We start from the raw sequence: 6423 nt of genomic DNA, 5'->3' as shown, positions 1-6423 counted from the left end.
CTCTCTGCCTCTCCCTGGTCAGCTCCAGCTGTCTTTGCCTTTCCATCTCTTCTTCTTCTTGTCTCAACCTGTTCATTTCTTTCTCTTTTTCTATCAGCTGTTCTCTCTCCCTCTCCTCTCTCCTCTGTCTTTCCATTTCCTCCTCCTCTCTTTGCTTCTTCTCTTCCATAAGCCTGAGCTCTTCCCTCTCTCTTGCCCTTTCTCTCTCCCTTTCTTCCTCTTCCCGCTTTTGCTCCTCTTCTAACTTCCGTCTCGCCTCCACATTCTCCTCTTCCCTCCGTCTGTTTTGAAATTCCAGATGTTTCTGTCTCTCTTCCTCTAGTTTCTGTATCTCATCAGTCTTATGTCCTACTCTCCTGTAGACGGGCATTGACACGGGGACCTCCTCCTCCGATTCCTCCTCAGTTGAATCTTCTTTTTCACCGTCTGAGCTGGAGTCGGAGTCTGAGCCCAGGATCAGAGGAGGACTGCCATCGTTCATCTCCACGGTGCCAAACCGAACCGAGCGACGTTTCGCTCTCTTTATTGTGGGCTCAACGCTTTCTGGGTCTCCATCAACAGGGTGGGGCGTGGTTGGGCTTGGATTAATCAAAAGATCGTAACTTCCTGTTGATTTTTTCTGCTCTACCGGTGTCTCTCCTGTGGTTTCCGAGGATTTGTCATCAGTGAGAGCCTCATTAGATGTTTCTATCTGGGTCTCTGTTGGTTGTTCAGCAGGTGAGGCCTCTGAAGGTGGTTCCACGGCCGGACCGGGCGACGTCTCTGCTGCAGACGGTTCGACGGTTGGCGTTTTTGCTGTTTCTTCTGCCGATGGAGCAGTTGTAGGCTCAAAGCTGTGGAGGGAAAACAAATGACATGACAAAATGTTTACAGAATCGTGCTGTTGTTTATGATTTGACATTTTGGGGAATGTACATGAGAAGTCTAATACCTGACGTTCATAGCGTCCCTTTTTATCTGTAGCATCAATACTGGGAAGTAACATATCAGCATCTTGAAAAAATATTGAAATTCCAAGATGCTGATAGGTTAGTTCCCAGTATTTAAGCTATGTTCGTGACGTCACCCATTAGATTCTGAACCTTGAAGACGAAGCCCAAAATGGGCGGAGCCCGTGGTCACCATGTTGGATGAGCTTTACTCCACTCGGGATCAACAGTATCAAAAATAAATTTTGTATTATTCATTATCATTTACAAAGTAGCTAAAGTTGTCAAACGTCCATCCCATGCTCCGTAAAGAACACTATGAATCTATGCAAAAGATAAAACCTACTACAGACAAATTACAATCAATTTTCCAGGCTAATGTGTATGTGTAAACTATTTGTTTTTTAAGACCAGTGACTTCCTGGAGTCTCCACTGGTTTACTGGCAAGTTCACAAGAATTCAGAAAGTCAATAGTTGCCCAAGTAATTTGGCGGCACATAACATATCGCATCACTGACAGCAGCACAATGACATTAGAGTGATACCAATCAAATCCAGCTGTGAAATTAGTGAATCGTTCCTTTAAAAGACATTTTCACGTCAGTTAGTTTTATTGTTCTCATTCTCTCGTTAGTCATTCAGATCGATCTGGCTTAATTTACACAAAGTAGACACTTCTCATAGAAGACACTGTCTCCTCTGTGCATACAGTTTAAGTTCCACTGAAAATGATTGAATACTTGACGCCACAAACGACACAAACAAGGTTCTATTTGTTTGTTTTTTTGTCTTTTGTAGAGCAGAAATCTCGGAAATGAGAAGCAACACGGCAACAATAGTGTCTGTATAACAGCTGGTGTGTGTTTATGCAGTAAATTGGATACCTAATCTCAGAAATTACACTTTGCGGTGACCTAGTTTACACTCTTATCTCACCTTATTTGAGAGTATAAATGTGGCTGAGTAACTGATACCACAAGTCACCTGATTCATTGAAAAATGCCCCTACTACTGTCCAGATACAATAAACTTGAGGGAGAAGAAGACGTTGCTCCTGGTACTAAAACTTTCCTGCCTCAACAGTTCTAGACTTGCTCGCTCCCCACAGCTATTCACAGAAACTGGAGGCTACGGTGGAGAGCACAAAAAATTCTTTTCTGCAAGGAAAACAAATGACACACTCCACCTAAAAGTTCTACCTACAATGGAGTCTGCCATCCCAACACAGAATTCACAGTAAAGGTCTCAAGGACGATCGTAAATTATGCATTTGCTCAAAATTGGAGTTTAAAGGTCAATCATAATATGTAACATTTTGATTGATTATGTTTTTTCTTTTTCTCTCATGTATGGTCCTGTGACCAAACGCAAAATAACAAAGGTTCGCTCACCTCCTGGAGCGTGGTCTGGGTGAGAAGTGAGGCTTCTTCTCTGCCTTTGGACCCTCAGTACTGGTTTCCAGAGCCCAGTGCTTGATCCGTTGCTTTATGTCTCCTGCGCTGTTTATGATTTCCGGTTCCTCTTTCTTCGTTGTAACCTCTGGCTTCGAGTCAAACAGACGACTGATTCTCCGTTTTATGCTGCCTCCTCCCTCGAAATCCTCGTTTGGCTCTCCATTGCCAGTGTCTTTGTTTGAAGACGGAGTTTTGTTCGCGCTCTCTTCCTTCTGTTTCTGCTCTGAGTTAGTTACAATATCTACTTCATGGTTTGTTTGGATGACATCGTCTTTCTGGACTGCCTCAGTTTTAGGCGTCTCTTTGGGTGGAGTGGCTTTTGAAGTTGGAACAAATTTTTCGATGCTAGAATCACCTGTAGACTCTTGTTGACCTGTTACACTTGGTGAAGTTACTGGCTCCACTGTCTTTGTCGGGACGTCTGGCTCCACTGTCTTTGTCGGTGCTTCTGGCTCCACTGTCTTTATCGGTGCTTTTGGCTCCACTGTCTTTATCGGGACGTCTGGCTCCACTGTCTTTGTCGGTGCTTCTTGCTCTACTGTCTTTGTCGGTGCTTCTGGCTCCACTGACTTTGTCGGCGCTTTTGGCTCCACTGTCTTTATCGGTGCTTTTGGCTCCACTGTCTTTGTTGGGACTTCTAGCTTCTCTTTCTCTGTCGGTGCTTCTGGCTCCACTGTCTTTGTCGGTGCTTCTGGCTCCACTGTCTTTGTCAGTGCTTCTGGCTCCACTGTCTTTGTCTGGACTTCTGGCTCCACTGTCTTTATCGGTGCTTTTGGCTCCACTGTCTTTATCGGTGCTTTTGGCTCCACTGTCTTTGTTGGGACTTCTAGCTTCTCTTTCTCTGTCGGTGCTTCTGGCTCCACTGTCTTTTTCGGTGCTTCTGGCTCCACTGTATTTGTTGGGACTTCTGATCTCTCCTTCTTTTTTAGGACTTCTGGTCTCTCCTTCTTTTTTGGGACTTCTGGCTTCACTGTCTTTGTCGGGACTTCTGGCCTCTCCATCTTTTTTACGACTTCCGGCTCCTCTCTCTTTGTAATGACCTCCTGCTTTGAGTTAAACAGAAGAGAGATTCTCTGTTTTATACTGCCTCCTCTGCCATGAATCGCATTAAGTCCTTCTTCGTCACTCGCTTTGCTTGGTAGCTCTGGTGTCGTCCGGCTCTGCTCTGGTTCTGAAGACGCTGGCTTACTTGTGTCATGTTTTGTGTTGGCGGTAGAGACAGCTATGGTAGGTTGGGGAGGCAAAGACAGACCCCCTGACTCAAACATTGAGGTGAGCTCCATGGACAGGCGCTTCCTGGCGCTGCCCGGTCGATATCGACTGACAGGACTGGCTGCAGAGGAACCCTCATTGCTTGAGTCTTCAAGTTTTTGGACAAAAGACGCCTGAGTTTTATCCCCATTCGTTTTCCCATCTTTCTGCTCTGAGTCAATTGCGACATCTGCTTTGTGGTTTGTTTGGATGACGTCGTCTTTCTGAACTTGCTCAGATTTAGACGTGTCCTCCAGTGGAGCGGTTTTTGACGGGAGACCGGGTTTTCCCTCAAGAGTATCCTCTTGTTGTGGACCTCCGTCACTTGCTTTGGTTGCTTCCTCATGGTTTTTGTTGAGCGAAGTTACAGAGCTCAACTTAGAATCAGAGGTAGATGTCGGTTGGGTCGGTTTCTGAGGAGGAGTGATTAAAGCTGGTTCAGACAGTTTCTCAGGAGGGGTGATTACAGTCAGGTTGGATGGTTTCTTAAGAGTGGTCAAAGCTGGTTCAGATGGTTTCTGAGGAGGGGTGGTTAAAGTCGGTTCGGTTGGTTTCTGAGAAGGGGTGGTTAAGGCTGGTTTGGATGGTTTCTGAAGAGTTGTGGTTGAAGTCGGTTCGGATGGTTTCTCAGGAGGAGTGATTAAAGCTGGTTTGGATGGTTTCTCAAGAGGAGTAGTTAAAGCTGGTTTGGATGGTTTCTGAGGAGGGGTGGTTGAAGTCGGTTCGGATGGTTTCTCAGGAGAGGTGGTTGAAGTCGGTTCGGATGGTTTCTCAGGAGGAGTGATTAAAGCTGGTTTGGATGGTTTCTCAGGAGGAGTAGTTAAAGCTGGTTTGGATGGTTTCTCAGGAGGAGTGGTTAAAGCCACTTCCGACGGCTTCTGAGGAGTAGTGGTCAAAGTCGGTTTAGGAAAACATGTAACTTCTGATTTCCCAGTCTGGTTTGTTGTTGGCTTTGATGCAGCAGGTACTGTCCTTGGAGCGTGGATGGAGCGGATGGCGGTGCTCCTTTGAAGTGAGAAAGGCTTGGCACTGAGCAGAGGTTTGGGCGCCAGACCCGGCTTGGGTTTTGAGGTGCCTCCGATGTGGGAAGCCTCAACCGAGCTCTCCATAGCTGAGTAGCGGTAGGAAGAGTTGAGAGAACAAGAGAAGATGTTTACATACAGCAAAATACATATTTGCAGTGGGGGGGCATTACTACTCTTTCCCTTATGTCTGATTAATACCAGTTTGTTATGTTGTTACAAAGAAGACTGGGCAAGTCAGGTTGGTCTAGATTTTTGTGAGCACACTGCTGCTGCTGGAGGGGAAAGAAAGACTAATCATACTGAACAAATACCAGGAACTATAGAGCAGCTATCATTTTCTTAATCGGTTTTCCGTCATAGGTTCATAAGTCATAAGTTCTTTTAAAAAGTACTCTATCAAAACTCTGTTGTTTTGGTTGTTTTCAGCCCGAGGAATCATTATGTTGCAAGCAGTTGGATTTATTGAGGATTTCCAGACAATCTTGATGGCGTTAATGAGAAACATAGAATACATACAGCTACAGATAAATCTAGATTGAATGATTACACAGGCTGAATTAGAGAAAGGAAACAATCAACTAGGTCAGAGACACTGTCAGAGCGCAGAGCAGGTCAGATGAGTCATCTACAACGGCTAACAGCAGAAACAATATAGTCACACCAGATCTCTTGTTGAACCAAAACCATGAAAAGACAAGCAAACATGCTCCAACCCTCCCATTACTGCCATGAGAGCAAAGGGCTTTCCCCAAAGGAGAGGCAGATTTATACGCTGCGTAGAACACATAACAGTAACAATTCTGTATCTGTCACAGTGAATACCAAAGGCATTGTTCACAGCTTGTCATCTGGTTTAGCCTGTAAGACTTTTTTTTTTTTTTTTCTCGCACAAACCGGTAACTCCGGGTAACAGTTAAACTCCTGAGCTTACGACACCAGCGAAATGCTCAAATATAGCAGTCTGCAGCTGGTTTTGCATGGACTGCTGTGATTCCATACAATGTGCGTACTTTTTTCTTCATGTGACATGTGTTGCGTTATTGCTTTAACGCAGAACACCTGTAGGGCGTGCATGACGCTGGGTAATGGGATCAGATTTTGGAGCTGTGTGCACCACCCAGTAAGCAATGCGCCCTGTTTGTTTCCTTGCAGCTGAATTCCTCAGAAACAAACAATGTCTGGGGGATAGAGCTGCAGCTGATAGATGTCGACTGCTTTTGTTTATTTAATGGATTTCAGTGAAAATCGTTCTGCAGCAGCGCCACTATGTCTTGCAGGCTTTTGAGTTTCTTTATCTTTGTTTGCCTTCAGTGCCTGTTGCCCTGACAAGGCTACACTCCCTTTCGCCTCGATGTTTATAGCATGTTCGTTTACTTCTTCCAAGGATGCTGCGAGTCTCGTAGTTTCGGATCGTTTAGAGGCCAAATATCGCGATGTAGTACCGTAGTTGACAGTGAAAAAGCTGGATAAATGCATGTGTTTCATTGCTGGTTGTTAATAAGTTACTAATAGACGCGTCAACGATGAACTCCCAGTCGTTCAACTACGACAGAGTCGCTTAAAACCGGGCAAAGATATAAAATAAATGCAACTTAATTTCAAGCTTGTTTTTTTGATACAGGCGGACATTCATAATCAGACCACAACGCTCTCGCAGTAGTAAAGACAGTGCACCTGCTTCTAAACTGGACATTTCTCATCATTAATACATCAACCATTTACTTGCGGTATAAAGCTGTATTTTTAATTTGAGTTTTTTGTTA

Source organism: Mugil cephalus, chromosome 4, assembly GCF_022458985.1.
Source record: "Mugil cephalus isolate CIBA_MC_2020 chromosome 4, CIBA_Mcephalus_1.1, whole genome shotgun sequence".
Classification (NCBI taxonomy): domain Eukaryota; kingdom Metazoa; phylum Chordata; class Actinopteri; order Mugiliformes; family Mugilidae; genus Mugil; species Mugil cephalus.
Note: the sequence above shows the minus strand (reverse complement) of the source record.